Consider the following 25,968-nt stretch of genomic DNA (forward strand, 5'->3'; position numbering starts at 1 on the left):
TTGCTGGGGAACACTCATGTGGTTGCAGTAATTTGGTAACTTCTCAGGGCTAGATGACCTAAGAAAGCCCCACTCACATTCTGGCAATTGGCGATGTCTGTCACCTGGGCTTTTTTCTCCATTTAGTCTCTTATCCTCAAGAGGGTAGCATGAATTTCTATTTATGGACGTCCCGGGGTTCTAAGATGGCAAGGGTGTAAGCTGCAAAGCTTCTTGAGACCCAGGCTTAGCAGTCACATACCTTACTTCTGCATTCCACTGCAAAGCAAGCCACTAAATTAGCCCAGATTTGAGTGGTGGCAAAATGTACTCTACATCTTGAAGGGAGGAACAGAAACGCACTCTGAAAAGGGTTAATCATACAGAAAAGGGAGGAACTGTTGTAGGCATCTTTGCAAACAATTTAGCCACAGTCTGCACCCTCCCCCTCGCTACTATAAGTCACAGCCATTTCACATGCAAAATGTACTCACCGCCTCCCCTAAAAGTCTCTTCCTAGTCTGGTTTCAGGCATGGCATCCAGGATCTCATCCTTTGATCAAGTCCAGATATGGATGAGTATTGAACAATATCCTGCAAACTAAGAAAGTTTGAGACCAAGAACTGAAGTAGGTGACTCCATAAAGTGCAATTATGGAGTTTATTATGGTAACTTCCATACAGGCAGGACCAAGCTGATGATGATCCCGAGACATTCACAGCTTCCCTCTGTACCATCCAAAAGGGCACAGGGGAATATAAGGGGGTCAAAGCTAAAAACAGAATCTGACTACTAGGGAGAAGTATGTCTGCGTTGACAGGAACCAGGAGGTTTTCCTTGCCTCCACCCCTGGGGGGGGGGTCTCATGATCACTAACCATCTGCATCAGCAAAAGGCGTTCTTCCAGTTTTCATATTAAATGAAGGCAAGAGTAAAAGTTGATAGGGAACTTATCTGGCTTGGGTGCATTGCTTGTGAGGAGGCTAAAGCTCAGTGATGCAGAAAGGGGAGAGGGTAGGACTGCGGGCCTAAGATGGAGCTGACAGAATGGAGTCAATGTGGTTCAGCCACACAATGAGGCTCCTCAGGTGTAACTCCTCCAGTGTGGCTCCTCTTAATCTAAAGACCTATGAACTAAAATGAAAAGTTACCTGTCCTGACCACATACCAACATACAGTGGTGAGACAGAACAGGATAGCTTCAGTAGACATTCCCTTTTAAAAAGAAGAGGAACATGAGGCAAACAGAAGGCATTCTGAAATCTAGCCGGAGGTATGTTGTCAGGTCTCCCTCTTCTGGGGCCAGGGAATGTAATGAGAGCCTAGTTCTGCTCTCTGGGAGTGGCTCCCTAGTTCACAATTCTAGCCTGCACACTCGGACATCTCTTCCCTTTTCCAGAAGAAATGACCCATGTTTGCAAATGAGTAGCTTTCTCAGCCTGCTTCCTGTCCATAGAAACCTGAGGAACCAGAGGTCTCTTTTCATTTTGGAAAGTCTTAGTCTCTTTTAGTTCGAACTGGCGGTGCTTTTGTCAATTCAATTCTCTTGTATATGTCAGGGAGCTGTGACCCCACGTCTCTACTGTGGATTGAATTATGTCCTCCCAAAATATGTATGTTGAAACTCTAACCTCCAGCGTAACTGTATTTGGAGGTAGGGCTTATAAGGAGGTAGCTAAGGTTAAATGAAGTCGGAAGGGTGGGCCCCTGATCTGATAGGATTAGTGTCCTCATAAGAGACAACAAAAAGCCCTCATATTCTCTTTCTCTCCCTCTCTCTCTCTCTTTTTTCCTCTTTCTTTCTCTCTCTCTCTCCCTCTCCCTCATATGAGGACACAGCAAGTAGATGGTCATCTGCAAGCCAGGAAGAGAATGCTCACAAGAAATCGAATCAGCTGGAACCTTGATCTTGGTATTGCAGCCTCCAGAACTATGAGAAATACATTTCTAATGTTTGAGCTATCTAGCCTATCATGTTTTGTTATGGCAACCCAGGCTGACTAATACACATATATGTAGCAAGAACTGGGATGCTGTTAAAACAAATTCCATCCCAGCAGCTCCAAAACCCTTAACTTATTCCAGCATCTGAAGTCTAAAGTCCAGTCTCATCTAAATATCATCTAAATCAGGTATGGCTTACATAAAACTATACACTTAAAAAGGGTGAATTTCGGGCTTCCCTGGTGGCGCAGTGGTTGAGAGTCCGCCTGCCGATGCGGGGGACACGGCTTCGTGCCCCGGTCCGGGAAGATCCCATATGCCGCGGAGCAGCTGGGCCTGTGAGCCATGGCCGCTGAGCCTGCGCGTCTGGAGCCTGTGCTCTGCAACGGGAGAGGCCACAACGTGAGAGCCCCACGTACCGCAAAAAAAAAAAAGGGTGAATTTCACTCTATATACACATGCCTCAACAAATAAGACTTTGAGAAAAAAATAGTGACTTAAAACAACTATTTTATTTTCTCACCATTCTGTGGGTCAGCAATTCGGACTAGGATCAGAGGGGCAGTTTTTATGTTCTATACACAGCATCAGAAGCAAATAAAATGATTTTTGTTTTAAAGGGATTAAGTTTTAGGGATGGTTTTTTACACAGCAATAAATAATTGATATGGTGCAGTAGATTGAATCAGGAGCTCTTGCTTTTATATGAGGCAACAAAGTACAAGTTGGCCATGAGGGAGGTCAGCCTCCCTTATGGTGATTAGTAGAAACTCTGTCCCATCTAAGGAGGTGTGTGCCATATCTAAATGATGCCTAAACGACCTGATCAGAGCCTTCATTTGAGGTAGTATTCAGTACAGAGAGCAAAGAATCGTGGGTTAAATTCAGATCGCTACCCAAAGGGAAGCTGAGCTACTTTCCCAGAATTGCCCTTGCCTGTCTTAGGGTCTGGTTCTTGGTTGTTATCTGTCCAGGCTGGCATCCTCTTAAGTCGTATATGGTACCACTTGTCCCTCGTATTCAATTCATGTGGATTACATCTTCAACATCGCTTGGACCAGACTGTGGGATTCTTCCAGATCTGGCTTCCTCTTGGCCATTTCTATACCTCTCAGGACCAAAGAAAATTTTAGGCTCACAACTCCTTTGCCACTCTAGGACCATGGAAAATTCTCTGAGGCAACCCATACCCTTTTGCTCTAGGTGTGCCAGGCAGTGTCTCTGGCACAATGCTGGGTAGAGGGGATCTTTGGGAAGTTTGCCATCTTTTGGCTTCCAACCTGTAAATAAGGCATAGGTCTCCTTGTTCTCAGAACCTAAAAAACCCACACTTAAGCTAGGGTTCAGCCTGTGGAGGGGGGCAAGAATAGAGTGCAAGAGTCCCTTTCAGGGAGTCACCAGCATCTAACCTTCTTGCTTTGCTTTAGAATGGCCTCTTGTCTCCCAGCCAGGGGAATTTTTATTTTACGTGGGCAGGAAAATATTGGCTCAAGTTGATCAAATATTCTTCCAAATCTTTTTTGTCTGAAGCCTGAAGCTCAGCTTTTTAAACTCTGAAAGCCAAGAATTTGTCTCTTTTGTTCTCTGGTTCTGCTGTGACAACCCTCCCTTGAGGCAAGGAATGACTCATGGTCTGGCTGCCCGGTGGGGGAGGGTCAAGGGTAACAGGAAATCACGGGGGAAAAACACATTTGTTAATATATAAAAATATTATCCTGCTACACTAGGATTCCTATTCTCTTTCTCATTCTTTGTTCAATGACAAACCCGTCTTTCTCCTTTCTTACAGTCTTTTGCATTAGAAAGGGGTCTTTGGGATGTAAGTGATAGAAGTCAACCCATTTTTGCCCACCCGCTCCCTGAATGAAATGCAGGTGCTGAGAGAAGGAGCGGGAAGGATTTGAGACAGAAAAGTAATCATGCTTCACGAAGCCACCAAGGACCTAAATTTCTATCAGAACCAAGCTTTCTCTGTTTTCATGTTGGCTCTGTGTATGCCATGGCGCTCTCTGGCCCCTCTGTAGATAGGGCCTGCATTTGAACTCCTGCTACTGTGCTGAGACTGAAATCTTCTTGTTCTAATATATGAATTCTAATGGAACGGATCGATCAGTGTGGTCAATGATCAAGCAACAATAGCTGAGAGAGCACTTGTAGGGAAGGGCAGAATCCCATTTTACAAAGACTGCCAAGTGCCCATGCCCAACAGAAGAAAGGAAAATTCTTGAAAAATAAGAGGTTAGACAGATAGTGCTTTAGATGTCTAGTTTACTGTTCTCTGGGTGGAAGTGACTTCGCCTTTCCAAAACTATCTTGGCAGCTTATCTCTACCTACCTACCAGACTACTCATTTCATGGCTATTTAGGGATATGTCTCTCTTCTAATGGGACAAGCAACCATGGGCAAGAACTTAGTTTCTCCTCCCCACAAAGGCAAACACAGTGCCCTGCAGAGTACAGGATTCAAAAGCATCCATTGAAGAATCAATGGGGACTTCCCTGGTGGTGCAGTGGTTAAGAATCTGCCTGCCAGTGCAGGGGACACGGGTTCGAGCTCTGGTGCAGGAAGATCCCACATGCCATGGAGCAGCTAAGCCCGTGCGCCACAACTACTGAAGTCTGCCCACATGGAGCCCGTGCTCCGCAATAAGAGAAGCCACTGTGATGAGAAGTCCACTTACAGCAATGAAGAGTAGCCCCCGCTCACTGCAACTAGAGAAAGCCCACACGCAGCAACGAAGACCCAACACAGCCAAAAATAAATAAGCAAATAAATAAATTTTTTTAAAAAAAATCAATGAATGGGAACAAAAAAAAAGAGTTAATTGAACCAATAAGCCCTCCCCCCAAAATCAATGGATACTATAAGGGGAGAAATATAAGGCATTTAATGACATATAATTTTGAGAAAGTATCCAGATACCTTCTATTATATGCTACAATTTTCTTTAGGCAGGGAAAGAGTTAAGCAGTCTTACACTGTGTTCATGGACTTCTGACATGATATAAAACACTACAATTTTGGCTTTTCCATTTTAGCTGACATAGTTTAAGTTGATGAATATTTTGATTTGTGCCAGTCTCAGGCAGTTTTAAATGCTATCCCTGCAGGAGTCAAGAAGTCCAGTCATAATCATAACAATATGCTTGTCAGTCAAAAGCACCGGAAGATTGTTTAGGTGCAAAGAAAGCATTTTCCCCTGAAAGGAAACAGGGCAATTGAAATCACCCACTTTTCAAGGCATTGAAGTCAAAACTGTTACCAGCTTCCTGGTGTGAAAATCCAGGTCTCAGCACCCCCTTGGTCAGACTCCAGTATGTCCTGGGGCTATCCAGCCAAAAAACAAGTTACAGTCTAAAGTTCAGAAGAAATTAGACTAAAGGGAAAGCACAGCGACCAAGGTTGATTTCCCCATCATTATTTGCAGGTCACTATTTCAACAGGGAATGTATAATGAATTCCCTTCCATTTCTGCAGTCAGTGCACCTTGGGATAGATTTGCAGAGCCAACTAAATCAGAGAATTCGTGCAATTACATGAGATCTGGGCAGAAGAATGTGATTTTTTTCTTTCCGAACCGACCAAGCAAATAATGCTTGATAAAATTGACCTAAAGGTTATACCATAGGAACTGTTTGCATTAGAGCAGGCAAAATTAAAACATCCACATAGTATTGGGTTCGTTAGAAAAAGGGGAAAAGCCAGAAACCAATGTGGGAGAAAGAAAGGAAGAAATGAACAGCCTGAAGAAATGGATTTCAGAATTGGAGGCAGCCCGGAATTATTCAGATCTTTGGCTATGTTGATGTCAGGACCTTCTCTTTTCAAAGTTAGTGTGACCTTAGCCATTCCAGCTGCTCAACAAATTTGCTCAGCAACTCTGCCCCACCAGAGGAAAATTAAAAACAAATCTGATATGCCCCTTCTTATTTTATTGCATCAATAGCAGCTTTTACATGGAAATGAACTAGTTAAATAAAAAGTTACTATAATAGAAAGAACACCTTTCACCCCCAAAGAATTCCATATACCCCATGCTGATATCAAAAGAATCTCCTCATGGGAAAGAGCAATGTGGAAAGCAGAGGGGAACGAAAGTCTGGTGTTCAGAGTCCGCTGGGAGCTTCAGACAAATATGAAACAATGACTTCATGTACTAGATAAATTTCTCACATTCTTCAACCAGTTTTATTGGCTAAATACTCATGTATCCAGTTATATGAACACCAAGCCAGCCCAAAGAAGAATCTGAGTGGGTATTAAAAAATATATCCAGGGTAGAAATCTAATCATGAGCTAACCCTTCGTCCAGCAATTAACCAATGTTCCTATTAGCTGGTCATTGTTGAAGTCATCTAAAAACATGTCCATGATTATCCTCTATCTCACTGACAAGGAAATCATAACTTTGAAAAGGTAAAAAACCTTTTAGCAATAATAGAGCTGGAGGACATATACTGTGGCTCTGTCTCTTTAGCTCTGTCTCCAAATTTTTTCCTATGAGAATCTTTCTTTTCATTTAGGCCATTTCTACTTGTCCTTAACCAGGCCATGCACACATGTGCCTCTGCACCTTCAATGTGCTCTGTTTCCCCTCTTTTCTCTTGTCTAAGCTCTGTCTTTCTATCCTTCAGACTAGATGCCTCCATGAAACTCTCATGGGCAGCTCCAGGCTTTCCCAGGTCTCTCTCATCTGGATTCCTCTGGTACTTAGGCTAGTCTGTGTTGCCCTGTGATATCTCATATGATATCATTAGCCTCTGAAGGCCATGAGAGATAATAGAAAGTGTATAGGGTTTGGAATCAAATAGACTTAGTTGGAGATCTGGGACCTTTCCCTAATAAACTGGTAATTTAACCTCTCTGCAGTTTCATTTTCGTATGTGTAACCTGGAAATAATAATATCTAGCTTACAGAGTTCTTAGGAACATCAAATAAAGTCATATATACAGAGTACCTGGTCCCTTACACTACAAAGTAAGTCAGAGCTTTGTCTCTTTTGTTCCCTGCTTTATCTTTGGCACCTAGAAGAGTTCCTAGCACAGAGCATGTTCTCAATTAATGTGTATTAAATGAATTAATGAATAATCAGTGTGCAGTAAGTGTTGGTTCTTGGGTTTTTGCTTTTTGTCTTTTCCACTAGCCTGTAATTTTTGGAGGACAGGGCTTGTGCATATATCTCTTGGTATACTCGCTTTGATGAGTGTTTCAAGGAGCTTTGATGAGTGTTTTCTTCTGAGTCCTTGGTCTCCCTGTTTGATGACTAGATGACTGTCAATGGCACATAAAGATCTATTCATTGTGGCAGGTAACCCATTTGTCTATGGACTTCAATGCTACTCCCCACCGCTGGAAGCAGCAACACAGTAAAAATAATAACCATCTTGGAAACAAAAAGAAAGCGATAAGAAGGCGTTTGACAAATACGTATCATTTACTAACCTTTTCCACCTGTCCAGCCCTCTGAAAAATATACCATAAAACTCAAAAATAAAAGTTAAACAATCAATAATAAAGGTATTGAAGGAGGAAGGAAGGAAGGGAAGGAGAGAAGGAGAGAGGAAGGGAGAGAGGAAGGAAAATAGAGAAAGAGAGGAAAAAAAGAAAGGAAAAAATGCTGTGAACATATCGCTATTGCCTCAAGGCTGCGTGTCTTATGTTTGTTCCCAGGACTCTCGTGACCATTCTGGCTCAGGCTGGGAACAGCCTCAGAGGAGTTCTAAAGTCCCAAAAGGACAGTGGTATTTAGAGTCCAGAAATCTCATAGCACGATCTTTTCTTCAGAGACCATGCCAAGGCACCATACGTACATCACAAGCACACGCTCTCTGTGTCTCTCAGAATAATAAACTAGATCTGAGCGCGTAGAAGATCCCTTCTTGATTTTAACCCAAAGACCTCAGAAATTTTTAAATCAGCTTGGGCTGCGATGTCATACACTGGAGAGACAGTTTAGAGCAGTTAAGATAGGATTTCCCTTGGCATAACGGAAACCACATGCACTATTATGGATTTCTAATGCACCATTGAGGTGGGTACCTGATGCTTTGAAGAAAAGGAGGCCATTTCCAACCACATTTCTCCTGATTTATGCCCAAGCCCCAGAAGATCCAGACAGGTTGGGAAAGATCTGGTAACTAGAGAAGTGACAGGGGATGAGAAAGTATACTTTGTAAAAGATTGCAAACTTGACTCTCATCTTAAATCCTTGCCTTGGGCAATGTGTGCATTTCAGAGTTTAAATCATGTTAGTAGTTTAAGTCAGACTGAGGGTGAAAAACTTCATGGCTCTATGAATTAGGACTGGATTGTTTTGGTAAATACATTTTCTAAGTTGGACAAACATAAATCAGTCCTAACAAGGCACCCGTGATTACAAGCAGGTCTAACGCCCTTCCCCATTTTCCACCCATTCTTTTTTTTTTTTTTTGCGGTACGCGGGCCTCTCACTGTCGCGGTCTCTCCCGTTGCGGAGCACAGGCTCCGGACGCGCAGGCTCAATGGCCATGGCTCAGGGGCCCAGCCACTCCACGGCATGTGGGATCCTCCCGGACCGGGGCACGAACCCGTGTCCCCTGCATCGGCAGGCAGACTCCCAACCACTGCACCACCAGGGAAGCCCCCACCCATTCTTAATTCTCTTCTATTCACATTTTTTTCCAACCAGAAAAGTGGGGAAAAAATGAGGATTTTTTAAAAACCATGCTGCACTCAGCCCTAAAAGAGAATAGAAGAGTCCAGGATGACTCAAGGACACAGGTGACTGCACGTGTCTTAGCAAGGAGGTCAGGACCAGGCAGAATCTGGATACAGGAGAGCTTTTCGTCAGACAGCAGGGAATGGAAGTCCTAGATTTCAGCCTAATGTCCAAGAGCTGGCAACAGCTATCACCTGGCAGTTGGCATTCCACAGTGCTGTCCCGGAGGGCCTCCACAACTGTGCCCACGTGCCTCATCTTTCTCTTTCTCTTACTCTTTGACCTATAATCTGGTGCAGGAAATTCTAGCTGCCCATCTTTTCAGTTGACTCTTGTTTATCCATGGAAAATCTTCGTATTTGTTTTTTTATTAAACCTTGGGTTTTGACCTTACTATATTTTCTCATGATTGTTTTATTCTTTATTGCTGTCTCATCAATAATTGTCTCACCTTTGAATGACTGCTTTATTTCTATTAGCAAATGACTTTCTTCTTCAAGTGTCATCAGAAATAGAACAATAACACTGAAAGAAAAGACACCAGGGTCATCTTGTCCTTTTTCATACCATGGTAAACTGGTCAAGTAGGTTTGAGAGTTTTTGTTCACCAAATCCAGTGGTCTTGGGAAAAAGCTTTATGTGTGTTATTTCCAGTCTCCTATTTATTTTTAAAATTTGATTTGAATTATCTCCCCTTATTATATAATCTACCATTTGTAAACATTTTTATGAGTAAAACCTTCTTACTTTTATGGTTTGTGACTCATCACAGGTAATTCACTTTTCCAGTTGACTGGTGCTATTTTAATATTCTATATCAACTACTGCTTAAGTTAGTTACTGAGTTCTGAGATCTGGTGGAAAACAATGATTCTGTTTGTGAGCATCGTGTGACCAAGGTACTGTTAATTGGTTGAAATGTCTTGGGTTCTCCTGGGTCACATCGCCAGTAAGAAGCAGATTACAGTCTCATCTTCAGGAAAATTAATTTAGCCTGCATTATATATTTTATATAGTGCAACAAAGTTTCCATTTATTTACTAAATAAATGACAAGGTCTAATTTGTCAAACTCTTGAGACAAAATCCTCCACAAATGTCTGTTCATTTAAAATGATCACATTTCAGAATCAAGCTTACATGAACAAGGTACCCAAGTGCTGTGTCTAGCAACCTGCCAGTTATTTATCGTTATGTCTGCTCTAACAGGTATGATTAGCCACATATAAAAATGAAAAGAGGTTCAGAAAAATGAAGTAACCCATCCAAGACCATATAGCTCTAGTATAAAGGACTCAGGATTTCAACTCAATGTCTATCTGATTCTAATGCCTTGCTATCTCCTAAATAGATTGTTACATGAATAATAACAGCACTTTATAGCCATATAGAATGTCACAGCTCTCCAGCACTGATTTCCTTGGATATTCCTGACAATCAGTTAAGATTGACAGAGCAATTATGATTTCTATTTTATAGCTAAGGAAATGGAGGATCAAGAGGTAATGCAATTTACCAAAGACCCCAGGCTCCTGATTCCTACTTTGGTGCTTTTTTTAGTACATCCTACTGTCTCCTGAGGCTTCCTTCTGGGCATCACCTTTTGCCTCGTTCCCTGTGGTGATTGTTAGCCCACAGTGGATGATGAAGATGGGGGTAATCATGCCCATGAGGAGGAGGAATAATGCCGTTACACACACAGAAGAGATAGAAACATGTGGATAAATGACTGGCAGCTGAGGGGGAGGACTTGGCATTTGCAAACAGTAGACTGCTCATGGCAGCAGGGGGGTCACCAGGCCTGGCTGAGTTGGTAGGCTGGGCAAAGCAAGGCAAGTAAGGGGGTGAGGGTGCAGAAAGTGAGAGGCTCCAAGGCAATCTTGAGAGATGCTTAGAATGTGCCACATCACCTCCCTCCCTTCACACCTCCATCCCACTCTCTACTGACAGTCTTGGGAGCATTCAACCCCCCACCCCGCAGGGCTACCTAATTCAGCACAAGACTTGGTTTTCTTTGAGGTTAGTGCTATATAAACACTGTCCATTAAAATTTGACAAGGTGTCAGGTATGAATCGATTATGAGGCCCCTGATCATTTCTTTTTAGCAGAACTGAAGAGTTGATATGAATAGAGTTTTAATTGAATACTATTTCTCAGGGACTTGTTCCAAACTTTCTTTAAAGATGAAGAAAAAAAGAAGAACCTGACGTCTTATATAATCATCAACATGGCACAATGAAAACTGCTAATATAAATAACTTAGATAACCTAATCTCCATCCCTAAGACACCTCAGCCTCCTTTGAAGAGAAGTAAAAAGGATGTCCAAATGTAAATAAACTAAAATAAAAACCAATACACCCTGAGGGATGGGGTTGTTTAGCTCACACAGTGGAATGAAAAGTGGTTTGTGTTTGTTTGCGTCTTTTTAGTTTGTTTTATTGTTGTGGTTTTAACTTCTCCATGATTAGGACTCAAGTAATTTTCTTCTTTTCTGTTATAAGTTGCTGGCAGGCTGGTCGAGATTCGGTTTCATTCTAATGTTTAGAGAAAATGATCTTCCTGTTCCATATTCAAAGATAAAAATATCTCCCAGCTAAAGTGATTGTCAATGCCAGGGCCAGGTCCCTTTTCAGGAATTTCCTTCCTGGACTTGGCCCTTCAACCTCTGAAATAACAATTGTTTTTTAGCTTTTCTGAAATGAAAATATTTACCAACAGGGTTTGATTGTACAACATCGCATCTCTTTCTTCGGTCTGCTGGGGTAGCTCATCAGACGGGCTGGTGGTGAGCAGGGGAAAAGCCAGGAGGAAACCTCTGTGGGCAAAGAAGGAGGGAAGGAGAGAGAGAGCAAGAAAGAGGAACAAGCCCTGACTATTTGACGTGCACACAGGAATTTCAAGACAGGCTGCAGGGCTGAGTATCCAAACGGAGGAAACGTGTATCAGATGAAACACCCATGCTTTGATCTTTCTTAGAATGTAGTTCTTTTTGGCAAAAACCCTTTCTCCTCCATACTCATTACAGAAAGGAACTTGTCGTTGCCAATCAATAAGGATAAAACAGTAACAATAGTGTTAACACCTTCCCAATGGGAAAACAGTGTTGGGAACTGTGCATGCTATCTGCTCTTGGCTTGGTTTCATATTTTAAAGGGGATTTGGCAAAATAATTAGATGCTTCTGTCTACCTCTGTTCTATCCTATCCAAACCCTATGCAGCTTAATAAACTGATGTCAGAGGAATTTGGCAGGATGCTTAGTGATAGCTTCTCAAATGAATGTATAAGTAGGGCAGAAATAGCCTTTCTGAAGGATACTTCCTATCTCAATCCCTAATGTATTAACAGTTAATGCTGAGTAATGCTAATACCAGGGATGGTGTTGAAATGGGATGACATGGTGGTGGGGTAAGGGCATTACGTCATTTGATTGTTTTCCTCTGACAAGAGTGACATCCTCCAGGGGCAGAAAGCACAACCCTGATCCAAAATGTCAACACTCCTCCAGGAACAAGGCAGTTTACAACATGACAACATTTTCATCTGTGGATTAACCTCAAGGACAATCTGCTATTTGCTAGATCTCCCTTATTTTTTGAAACTATCCTTAGGCATGAAAAAAAGGATTATCATTTGGTAAGAGAGAAAGGTGAAACTCACTTTGGAAGAGAGCCCATTACATGTAAGGCATTCTGCTAGATGCTTGAAATTTTTATTTCTTTTTGTCTTCATTATAACTTTATCTGGTTCTGTTATTATCCACAATTTGGGAATAAGCAAAGCATGAGTTAAGAAGCACAAAAATTAACCATCTTGTCTAAGGTCATACATCTAGTAGGAGAGAAGCTACCAAAAGAACGATGAGAACAGATCCTATATTTGTCTTTGTAACGGTCACAGTGGTGCACTGCCCAGATGACCCTTTCAGGACCAGCTGTGAAAAGTGTTGGTTGCTAATGGCTCACTGGAGATTCTTTCGTCAGGAATTGCCCTAGGCTAAAGAGAGTGGTCTTGCCAAAGTTTGTGCCCCCTTCCTGGGGGGCAGCCTGGATCCAAAGTCTGAGAGTTATGGGGGTACAAAGAACTGGCCCCCACGCCTCAATTGGGAAGAACTGGGGCCAGAACTCGGCTGAGGCCTTTGTTGTGTCTGTATCACACCCAACGGCTCTCCCTACCCAGTCCTGCTTCCTTGACCACTTACAGACCTTGTCCTCAAACATACTCTCCAATAAACTTTGGCACACACATCTCCATCCCAGACTCTATTTTCTGAGAAGTCTGATCTTTGACAGCCTTCTGGAATGTATATTAAAAATGAAAAAACAAAAACAATTTAAATGCTAGGACATAGAAAAAACAAAAAGATAAACAAATAATACCCTGCCTCATCATTTCAGTATAGTGGCCCTGGTATTGTACACAGGAATATCTAGAAGTGCCACTCTTAATCCAGGAAGAATGTTGTAAATCATAGGATTTTACTCTTTTTAGAACCAAAATGAATGTTAAGGAGACTTTCTCTCCCATCCCACTTCTATCCACCTTCATATTACAATTTAAAAAAATAAATGAGGCTTTGAAAAAGTAACTGACTTGGTTATGGTCACCCAGCTATTTGGTAGATGAGGGCCTAGTGCTGAATCTAAGATGTCACTATGAAACACAGAGCCAAGGTCATATTAAACTTTTAATTTGATTAAATTAAAATGCTTTATGGTACATATTATGTGCAAGAAAGTAATTAACTGAGAAATGTCAGGTTCGTTCATGCCAATTTTAGAGTTAGTGATACGTAACTATTGCTTTTACAAATATAATAAAGGAACTTAATATCACGGCAGCAAACATTATCCTCTGATCAAGTACTGGATGTTACTTGACTCTACCTATTTTAACCAAGTAGTGTCTTTTACACATAATTCACGCAGCTTTAAGTGATGCATTTTCTCTCCCTGCCACCCTGTGATAATTTTAATTTAAATTTCACCATGTTACATGATAAATTTATTTTCCTTAAAAGGAACAACTTCAAGTGTGCCTTCCAGAGCTCTGGGAGTTCTTTTTCCTTTCAATTAGATTCGTTTATAAATGGGGATCTTGGAAACTGAAAGAAGATTCAGTTGCAGAAGGGAAGACTTTGTGCATGATTCTGATCCCCCCAGTACGTACGCGTGCGAGTGCACAAACACACACACCATCCTCCATCAAGAGGTTAAAGGACCATGGCCTTTTGTTTCGTGGGATGTATTCATATTGCTGGGTTGCTTGCAGGGAGAAAGGACTTTCCAAGCTGTTACATGCTGGATGTGTTGAGAGTGCATGTTTATGTAACACCATATTTTTTAATACAACTGACGGTCTGTCTTGAGATTTAAGTGTGTTTTGACAGTTTTTATGCACCTGTTAATTCAAAGCTCTTAACATATGCCAGTTAAAAAGAGCCAGGCACTAAAACATCTAGCTTTAGAGGCTAAATATGGCTCAGCTGCAATCCCAGGCAGGCAGGCTGACAGGAACAATTCCTTCCTCCAAGATGGAAATCAGCTGTAGCCTCCTCTTGTGACTTGAACAAACCATTTCTAGGTGGGGAGGGTGGAAATACCATTTAATTTCCCAGGGAACAGTTATCAGAGCCAACTCAGGTCTTCATCCATGGTTGGTTACTCTGGATAATATTCTGTTGTGTTCAAGTGGAGGACTCAGGATTTGGAAAGACCTTTATGTTCATCGTGGTGTCTAGTTAGGAGAGCTCTCCATCCGTTCTCTGCTCCACACCTTCCCTTCATACCCACCTACCCACACCCAGCAAAACTGAGGACAGATGCCCGAATTTTTCCAATGCTAACTCCATGGTTTTTAAGAACTAAGGCCACGCATTTCTCTACAACACAAAGAGCAATATTTCTGGTGTAAATAAAGAAATAATTCTCGTCAAACTTAAACAAGGATGATTAAGGGATATTCACTGTAGCACTAGCTAAACGCCAAAAGATAAATGATCTCTCTGTGCATACAAAGTACCTTGTACTCAGCGCTTTAAAACAGTGTAGAGTGGAAGATAAATAAGCATTTGCCTTTATTGTTTTTGAGACTCTTTGCGGCAAGGTATGGATTTGATACATTTCAAACATCTGGTACATTTCCTCTTGAGGGTACAGAACAATTGCTGTCCAATGGAAATGTAATGCAAGCTACAAATGTAAGTCTGTGCATATGTAATTTGAAATTGTCCAGTAGCCACATTTTCAAAAGTAAAGAGAAACAGGTAAAAATAATTTTAATCATGTACTTATTTAAGCAATATCCAAAATACTGTCGTGTCAATGTGTAAGCAATTAAAGAGAAATTTTATGTGAAATTCGATGTGTATTTTGCACTCACAGCACATCTCTGTTTGGACTAGCCACATTAGCCACATTTCAAGTTTTTAATACCCACATGTAGCAAGTGCAGTTCTAAAATGTTGATCGTGAAAATGTTCCAACAAATGGAAAATAATATTTAATGACCCTGGGAATATTACTAGAAACTGGATAATGGCCAGGGGACCTGTAGAGAATTCACCAGCTTCTTCTCTTTTTTACCCTGTATTACAACACATTTCTTTTTATACGATTGTTTGAATGGCCTTCTCAGCTTCACAGGGATGGTCATCAGATTCCAAGTAAATAACTACAGAAAAACAGAACTATTAAAAAGTGGAATGAGTTACCTAGATGGAAAAGTAGTTTTCATGTCATCAGTATTTGAGCAGAATCTAAATGATTGTCTGCAGTGATGCTATGGTGAAATTCTGTACCATGTGGCTGAATAGCATAAGGTAGTATACACAGCGGCCAAGAGCTTGGGATTTAGAGCCAAGTAGAACTGGGTTACAATCTCACCTCCACTATTTGTGTGGTAGCACATAATGAGATTTAATTGTCCCATTTGTAAAACAGGAATAACCACTTCATGAAATTGTTATGTGAAATAAATGAAAGAATATATCTATAGCTCTCACAATGTTCAAAAAGATATTATGATTATTACAGCATAAGAAAACTGCCTACGGATATTTGGTACTAAAGACAGATGACACATAATATTAAGCATTTAAGACATTGTGTATCGTGTCTCCTTTAACTTCTACAACTACTCTAATCTATCATGGTTATAGCAAGGTCATCAACTGTTAAAGAGGGTGACAACTAGACTTCAGAGTGATTTGTACCAAAAATGGTTCACTTCAAAAATTGTGGTTTTGTTATAATTTTAGGAGAAAAGAAAGAACTAACTTTCATTGAGCGTTGATGGTTTTGGTTTTGTTTTTTTCCCTGTTTCCTGTTTGTTTTTTAAACGTACAAAGCACTTTCTGCATCTTATCTTAAAAATCCCTTGAGGTGGTGTTCTTTTTAAAGGGTGAGTATATGGGAAGTCAAGGGTGCAAGGTTAACGTGTAGTGAGTTAATATGTGCATCCAGACCCGTCCGACTTTAAAGCTCGTGCTATTTCCACTACATGGGAATGGCCAGATTTGACTTTGACTTATCTGCAACTGTCAGTCAACAGTAGAAACAGATAGAAACAGTATTTCAATCAGTACTAAAATACAAATATTCTGGCTCCTAAATTGACGCTGGTTAAAATACATGTCCCCCAACTACCATCATTTACCCAGAAAGGGGGTTAGTGCTGCACCTATGGATCATCACTGTTATCCACATCACAGTCTGCTTAGGCACTGCTTCTTACTGCACCACTGAAACGTTCACCCCTTTGAGGAGCTCACTTCTGATGGAAAAAATACTGGAAATTGGGACACATAAGTTGAAACATATTTCAAGAGACTTCTCTTAGAGCATGCTACACCAGTGTTCTCAGGGCAACACTGGTGACCACGCTAGAGGTGGGAGCCATGCACACACTTCTCCAGAATGACTTTCCAGTGTGTCTATCCTGATAAAACTAGTTTAAGGTTGATGTCAGGGGGAAGGGGCAGGGCGGAGTGGAGTGGCAAGAAAATAGATGTTTAAACACCACCCTTTAGACAATCATTTATGGTTAATAACTATCAGTGCCTTTAGAACATGTCTGCCATAGAAGAAAACAAAAGAACAAAAGTCCCTGGCAGCTGTTCTAAGGTTCTTTGCTTCATCAAATTCAGTCTTTGTAGCTTTGCAGAGAGAGGTCCAAATAAGAATGTCCATAGTACGGCTGTGATTTTCAGAGGAGTCAAAATTCCTCAGTTTTGATCCTGGGACAGAGATGAACAATCCAGTTCAAACTGCATTTGTATTTCTTATCTATAATGTATTCAATTTAGTTTAAAGAAACTTCCGTGTTTCCCTTAGGTGTTCTTACTCCAGAGGAACTGTTTCCACAAATTATATATAATTACCCCTTCTGGTCAAAGGTGAGAAGGAAATTAGCATCACAATGGCAAGTTTTCTCTCTGGGTGTTGCCAGCTCACACACTTCCATGGGTGATTTGAGTGTGTTAAGCCTCCGTTTACAAGCAGGAAAGCTCAGCAGAGCCCATGAGGACAGCATTAAAAATTCCTGATCATAGACAAGCATTTCAGACATTCATTACCACACAAGCCATCAGTGGATTAGATCGAATAAGCCAAATACTTGCAGACCTCAGCCCTGGGGCTGGTTAGACTATACAAGTAATGCAAAGTCAAATGGGCCCGAGTTACACCCTGCCTTCTTTTGAAACAAGCCAATGAGCCTCTATCTACTCATAAGGGGTGTTAGGATACTAGTTGAAAGACAGTAGGCGCAGACATTTGGGTTTTAGCAGTCTATTTGGTTATAGAAAGTAGGAAGTCATCTAATGAGTCAGCACACACACACACACACACACAACATTTTTTTAAAATGTGTTAAGTTAGAGGAGGTAGCCTTTTGGGGGGAAGATAAGGGTGCTCTCTCCACTATTCTAGAAGAATGAAAATAACTCATCTTTTTCAGTAAAAAGAAATTGCAAAATATTCTTCCAGAAATAAACATAAAAAACTACACACACACATGAATTTCTGAGATAGATGCCAAGTACTGCTCTGAAACCATGTGAATTTTTCTCTCGTGCATTTGTCAGCCTGACTCCAAACCATTTTATTCTTTCCTCATTTCTCCCCTCTGCTCTGTCTGTTTTTAGTTAGTTGCTTCTTGGCATAGCTTCCGTTGGAGCAGAGAGTGCCTGTACTTTCTTCTTTTCTTCCTCTCTTCTTTTTCTTTTGTTTCCTTTTAAAACTTCTTTTTTTGTGTTCTTTCTCCTGGGCTCTGCAGTGACTCTGCAATAATTACTAAGACCAGAGCAAACAGGAGGTGTCTCTGGAGCCCACTCTGTCCCCCTCCATCAGGCCTTCCTACTACACATAAAGAGCAGTTCAGTGAGGGGCACAGTGACATGTTCACGAATGCAAATGATACGCATGCACGCTGCCCATGACTCACTTCTCTGCAAGAGCCTGCAGCTCCCCCGCCACCTTCTCTTGTGAGTGGACTTGCCCAATGACACCATTTTGTGTCATTGAGGCACTTCCTGCAGAGGAATCCTCCAAGCTGCTTTTGCTTTTAAGAACTAGGATTTTGAGACCCAGAGTGTAGAGGTTGCGATATTCATGTATTTACAGAACTCCATTACATTTTATTGGACCTCATTTTTAACTGGCTTTGTCACAACATGTATCAAGTTGTGGAAAAACAGAAACACACCAGCCATGCAGCCACATAGAGACCTGAAAAGAAGATGGTGGTTTTAAATCTAAGTTTAAGCAAACAAGTTTTGTCTGAATATGGAGTAAGTTTTAAAAAGCATCATGAATACACAGAATATAAAATGAAACACACTCTAAGGGCACGTCTTTGTTCTCATTCATTTTGTCTGGGGAGCTGGAGTGGATTTAGCTGGTGTTACTGTTTCTAGTGATGTGTGATCAGGCTTTGGAAAGGACACAATATCAGAACACGCTCATAAGTGTACGTTGGTTCAGGAATGTTAAAAAAAAAAAAAGGGGACTTCCCTGGTGGTGCAGTGGTTAAGAATCCACCTGCCAATGCAAGGGACACGGGTTCGATCCCTGGTCTGGGAAGATCCCACATGCCACAGAGCAACTAAGCCCGTGCACCACAACTACTGAGCCTGCACTCTAGAGCCCGCGAGCCACAACTAGGAAGCCCACAAGCCACAACTGCAGAAGCCCGCGTGCCTAGAGCCCGTGCTCGGCAACAAGAGAAGCCACCGCAATGAGAAGCCTGCGCGCCGCAACAGAGTAGCCCCTGCTCACCACAACTAGAGAAAGCCCGGGCGTAGCAACAAAGACCCAACGCAGCCAAAAATAAAAAATTAATTAATTAATTTAAAAAAAAAAAGAAAGACAATTCAATGCCTTTAACAAATTGGGAGTTACTTAAACTTGAATCAGCACTGTAGTCTAATGAGACAATAGAAATTGGCCTATTTGTTCCTGTCTTACCTTCCCAAGTTCACGGACATTCAGCTTCTTGGAAAGAATTAACTCTGAAGCATGAAGCCCACTCTGTGTTCAGGTAAAACTTGAAATAAGAAGATTCTTTCCCTCTCTAGGAGCAGTTTTTTTCAAAGAGACACAGAAACACAGAGGCATTTCTTGATGATGTGCATAGGACTTATGAACAAAATTTAAATCTCCATCGTGTATAGAATTTTTAAAAATAATCATGTTAATTTCAGGAAACAAAAATAAAGGAATCAACACACACAGGTGCAAAGACTGATGTGGGAGAAAATCATCTGAGGTATAAAATGAGAAATGTGAATTGGAATGACTTGGCTTGGCTACTTGCAAGAAAAAAGTGTTCAGAACTTACCCTCCTCAAGTATGCAGCCTGGAGAATGTCATTTCAATCACTTCTGCAGTTGCTCTACTGAGTACTTTTGAAATATCCTCTATCTATAGATGAAAGCATCCTCATCAGGGAGGGAACGAGCCTGTGACCATGTCTACATGATGCCAAACACTTGGGTAAAAACTGAAACCATTACACCAGTGCCTTGATGCTTTTCAGACACTCAGCTCTTTGGCATTGTAAAGGGAGACAGTTCAGATTTTTTCAGTTTTCATTCTGATATTTGTCATTGTGTAGCTATAGTCAATGGCTAGATAAGTGTATGTTTACCAGAAAAAAAAGTTTGAAAGTTATATATATGATAGGTAATTCAAGAGAAGTAAATTATAGGGAAGATACATAAAGTAAACAGCTAAATCATCGTGCCATGGTACCTATGTGTCTTTATTATAGATAAACACATAACACGCACAGGTGCAAACATACACTCAAAGACCAATTTTTAAAAATCCAGTTAAGTGAGATTTTCCCTCTACCTTTAGTTATTTGTTGTAATGTTATCTCAATCTTATTCATCCATACGCCAGACAACTCCTATGAGAATAAAACTTTGCAGAAGTACATGACTTCTCTTTGTAAATCTGCAAACCATTTTTCTTTCTATCACTTGAAATATTGTCACTGTGGTTTCAGTTATGGGCAGAGTATATTTTAAAGGCACTGCTCAAATCCAGAATGCTCTGAGCCTCTCTGTTATTTTAGTGATCATATGGTTGCTGAAATACAAGACAATTTATGTGCAAAAAAAAAAAAAAAAAGCCCAGCTTCAGTTTCTAAAATATACTTACTTTTTTTCAACAGAAATAAAAATTGTATCCGAAGAACACATGATTAATATGCTTACGTTAAAGGATTCAAAATCAAGATGAGAATAAATGTTTTGGTAGCATAATATATTTGCCAACAGATTTACCTTAATGTCTCTTAATTGGGAGATGGGGAAATAAGGGAATGCATTTAAAGTGAAGAACCACTTTACAGTTGACTTATTTAAAATGGATATTTAATGATTTCTAAAACATTTTCTAAAATAATGGAAAAGAAAATGTTTAAGCTATTTGATAAAAGCTGCTTTCAAAAGGCACATAGCATACTACTAACCTTTTCCCTGAGCCTGTCGTTCTCCAGAAATTCTCCTAACTATAAGGCACGTTCATAAACCCCACACCAGTAGAGACATACTTGTCACACCCAATCTTGCTATCTTCTTAGTTATTCATTTTACAGGAAAAATTCCTCGTCTTATTTTCTAAATTTTTAAATGCAACTTCCTCTAGGTAATATGTACATGAAATGGCATTCATTTCCAATATATTAAATGTCATAACTGAGGTCATCTTAAGATTAGAAAGAATCAGTGTTTTCAAAACAATACACTTGAATTATCTGTGCAAAGACATACATGTACTTAATTAAGGTTGGAATTGTATAGGATTATTTATAAAGTTATAAATTACATTGTTCAAGAAAACATTTGAAATGGGCACTGAGAAGCCATATAATTAAATAAAAATTGAAAACCTTTGAACATGTCTAGATTGGTGTAAATGGCTTCACAGACATAGATTTCATGTTTTCATTTTAATAGCAATAAAATATTTTGTTTATGTATACTCACTTTAAAACTCAACTTGAAAAGCATGGCATATATAGCATTTATGCACATGTTTACCATATATTTAAAGACAGATTTTAATGAGCCATGACTGGAAATCCATAAAAGTTTGCATGTCAACACTGGCTCCATTTTAGAAAATATTTTAGAAAATATTTTCCTTTCTCTATTACATTTCTAAAAGTATGAAATGTTAGGTGAATGTGGAGGATAAGACAGAAGAAATGCTTTAAATAAATACATAGATTCTGAAGGTGCACTTTCTTTCTCCCTTTCTTTCTTTCTTTTACTTTCTTTTCTTCTTCCTATTGAGAACAAGAATAAATAGATTAGTAGTTTAGTGCAGAGGAGAAATTATACAGAAACTGAGATGGTGGCTGTAACATCACTGCAGTAATAATGTATAAATACTATTAGCTCCGTGTTCCTCTATCGCTTATGAACATTTAGAAAGTATTCAGCATGTTTGCTGGGTCAGATAAACTGTTGAAAGTCATTATTTGTCTGTTTTTCAAAACTTCAAAATTTAGTGCTTTGTAATTTTGAACAAGGAAATTTAAACTGGTTGCAAGTCAAATGTTATAGAAAACAAACACAAAAATCAGAAAGGAAGAAAGGAGATGTAAAATGAGAATAATAGTATGGAAACAGAGGGAGAAATAATTTGGGGGGAGGGCAAAAAGGACAAAATTAAGATCAGAATTGAAGGGGTCTGATAAAAGAATCCAACATAAACTTAAAAATATAGAAGCAGAGTAAATATCACAAAATGCCCTTAACAAACCCCAGTTCTGCAGGCTTTTCTGCTGCTACACAAGTGTATTTTTCAAGAAAATTGGTTACAGCAGTTATCCGTGCCTTCGAATAGCAACAAGTAGAAATAAGGCAGGACGTCTAGAGGGGCTCTCCTTAGAGCGGCATTCCCTACCTTTTCAATCCCTGCCAGTTCTCCTGCGCCAAACCATATGGAATCCATCTCACTCAAGGACATAGACGAGGAGAGGGGCTTCGGGAAACCAGGGCTGCTGCAGGCGTTTTAACGGCATGCCACAGGAAAGTTTTATTTCCGATTGATTGGTTACAAATCAGATAAATATCGCTTCTAATGAAAGCAGCTTCCAACCGCTAGAAATGTTATCTATAGGAGTCTGGGGTTTATCAAAAGTCAAAAGTAGCTTTAATCACATCAGCATGCTAATTACAGGCAAACAATAAAAGCTTTAAGAAATGATTGTGAGGGTTTTATTACTATTGACAGTCACTGAGATATATTTATTTCGGTTGGTAATTGTCAGAAGACTTTCTCCAGAAAGACTTGTTTGTATAATTAAGTGCGTGTTATGCAAGCTTATCTACTGATCTACTTCTGCTAGTTATGTAGCTCCCCCAATGCCTCAGAACACAGAAGCAATTAAAAAAGAAAGGCCCAGGGAGATGGTTTTTCAGTAGTTCATTTGTGAAGGAGGAAAAAATAAAGACCTAATGTACTCTGGAAAAACAGAATGTACTAGAGTAAGAAATGTGATCAGTCACTAAAACATAAAGGAATAAAACAATAAAGGTAAGTTGAAAACTCTTCACAATCAGTGATGTAAAAGTAGGAAATAATAAGAATGGACATTTTCATTTGGAGGAGAAGTTGGGGGAGCAGGAATTTTCTTTTTTGTATACAAAATATCATTCAATAAAATGGGGTATTCCAACCTAAAAATATATGTGATGAGAATGAGACAAAATGGAAAATAACAATAAATGGCTTCAGGACCACTGGTTTTATTATTTTATTGTGGGTTTATTACCTAATTCCCAAAAGTGCCTAATTTACAAGTAAGAGCCTAAACTTTTGGTAACATCATTTCAAATCTGCACAGACACACGTGCTTTTTCATCCAAATGAACAACAAAGGTAGATTTACAGTTGCCGCCCTGAGCTTTTTTTTTTTTTAGGCTAGACCACCTGAAACATATTTTAAAAAAATATTTCCATCTTATTTCTAATGACAAACTGCATTGTGACTGGACTAAAAGAGGAAAAAATAAACCTTTCAAACTATGAACTATTTTTGTGCCATAAAGAATCATTCAACTCTAAAAGGGAAAAACCCTAATTTAAAAGATATCATTATTATATCAAAAGGTGTTGGACTGGATTTAATTCTTTCCATTCCAACATATTGGCCTCAGTTCAGTTTCCACCTCATTCAAAGCAATTAAAAATGTGGCAAACCCTTGATCAATTTTTTACCTTTAAATTGGGTCGGTTCTGAAGTTGTCACATTTTAATGGGTTCAGAGTCAGTTTATGCAAGAGACAATCAAATGTTTGCTTTTAAAAGTCCTATAAAAAGTAAGAGCTTTTAACCTTTTGAATGCATTAATAAAATGCTAATGGCATCATGGCCAAGACCACATTTGGAGGTTCCCCAGAACTCCAAAGGACTGTTGTGAAAACAGAATTTTAATCAAATGATCTGTTATTTTAATGGCCACTTACAAAACAGGAGGTTTATTGAGAAGCATAAAGTTTGTTTGCATGAGTGAAAGCAAAGCTTTTAAGAATTACCTTCTTCTGGGTTTTTTTTTTGCCCCAGTTCCTTACAACATAATACTACCAAATATTTGTGAATTGTGACTCAAGTCTGCAGTCTTATTTCTAGCAGAAAATAAAAGGGAGGCTGGAGAGCAAAAAAAAAGTGGTGCCAATTTGTCTGCCCAGGCTCTGATTATTGGATGCAGAAAAATTTTTTTTTCCTTTCAGGGGAGAAGGATTTGGTGGGAATGTTTCTCCCTTCAGGGTGAGATATCTGATATCCATCCCGAGACCAATCATAAGGCCAAACTTTCATGCAAACTGCACAAGGGAAAAAAATTAGGTCTTTGGGTAAAATCCTCATCTAAATTTGCAGCAGATCCCTAGTTTCCGCTGGGCAATTATGTCTCTTCTTACCATTTCTGATTGCAAAACACATTGATTTTTTTAAAAAAGTTATTTCTGATAACTTGAGAACCTTCCATCCCTAGCCCCCTCCCCCAACTCTTCGTCCTCTCTTTTGAGTCTCTGTTCCTCATTTCTGTCTCCCCCGTCTAGAAGTGCTATCCAGTGACCCCTGGTGCTGATTAAAGTTTCTTGGGTGACCCCTGAATGCATTTTATTACACTGGCTGGTCATAAAACCTGCTTAAACTGCTGGCTTATCCAAACTCCTACCTCTTCTGTGGAAAGCCCTACAGTCAGTCCAGCCTCAGGCAAGGAAAATACAAACAAGCAAACCAAGGAGGGCAGAGAAGGTTTGAACACAGACTTTGTCAATACCAAGGAGCCATCCGGCATAGGGGAGGGGAAAACTTAGAATGAAGACAGACACTCACAAGGGTTCTGGAGGAAATCCACTTAATACTAGTGTAGGTGGGACATGGAGAAGTAGAAACATGAGAAAAGAGAGAAAAAATTAAAACCGTTTGGTGTTTTCTTTTCCCTTAAAATGATGTCGCAACACTGAAATAGCTTACAAGGTGAAAAGGTAAGCATCACTAACATAGATCAGCATAAGACATCTCTGAAAACAACATACTCCTAAAACGGATCCCAGGAAAACATTTACTCAGCTTCTGGGAGCAACACAAGGAGGTTAGAAGCCTTTGTATGTTTATGTATTTACTACATCTAGGTAAAAATATGTATTGTTATATTTACATGGCTCAGGAGAAGCCAACTTACAGTGAGGTTTAGTTTAGCTGTTTATCTTCCTGGGCTGCTAAAGGGAGGCAAAATCTGTAAGATTCACAATCCTGCCTGGATGGAATTTCTGTGGCAGGGATAAGGCATGCAATGCTTATAGGGGAGGCCAGAGAAATCAGCGTTCGTCAGCACATCAAAACCTATCAAGCTCTGGGTTTTCCCCTGGGACTAAAACTGAACATATGCGTGTGTATCAAATCCAGTTTAAAAACTGTTTTGAATTTCATTCTCATTCGCGAAATCTGAAAAATCGGTAGGGTCGGTTCTCAGCCTTAAGCCAGGGTAGGAGGCTACAGTCTGGAAGTCTGCCGAGAGAAGTCAGTCTGTTCAGTTCTGCAGGTAAGGTGCTACCTGTTGCCTTGCAGGCGACGGGATGAAGATCTGACACACAGAGTTAGCTCCTGGCAGCTGTCCCACCAACCACGGTAGAGATCCACAGAGGCAGGAGAAGAACACACTTTTCCTACTGGTCAGGTTCCCATTTCAGTGACACTGAACCTGGATGAGATCCAGACTCTGCTCGGAGCCGTTGACATTCCTAATGTCCGAGTGACAGGCCCCCCGATTGCTGGGCAGTTTTTCAATACTTTGGCCATTTTCACACTAGCTAGAAATCTTTAAGAAGGTAAAATCAAGGGCCCAAAGTGAATCATTAATGACTATTTAATTGCATCTTGTGATTAAAAAGTGATTTGTGATGGTTACTCTTGACATCATTTTCTTTGTTCATGTGATTTTTAAACTCTTAGAAAATGTATGTCATTATTTTCCCTTTTGTTCAAAGAAATACAAAATAACCATGAATTCAACTCCTCTGTAGACCAGAAGGGGTCCCTTTCACCTGTTTATACTTTTCATGTAGTCACTAAGCAAAAGTCAAACATTTCCCCAAAGATACTATTAGTGGAAGCTGGTGACTTTGTTAATATCTAGAATGAACTGGTGAGATATGCTTTATGTATCTAATTCAATTGATCTAATGTAATTCATTCAGAGAGTCTTCATAGTGAATGATAAATCTGATAACCAATGACATTCATCAACCATTTTTATTTTTTATATGCAGCCCACATTACACCAGGAGAGGAGTTTGATACTGTTCCTGCTGTTGCTT

This window comes from Phocoena sinus, chromosome 1, assembly GCF_008692025.1.
Source record: "Phocoena sinus isolate mPhoSin1 chromosome 1, mPhoSin1.pri, whole genome shotgun sequence".
NCBI lineage: Eukaryota > Metazoa > Chordata > Mammalia > Artiodactyla > Phocoenidae > Phocoena > Phocoena sinus.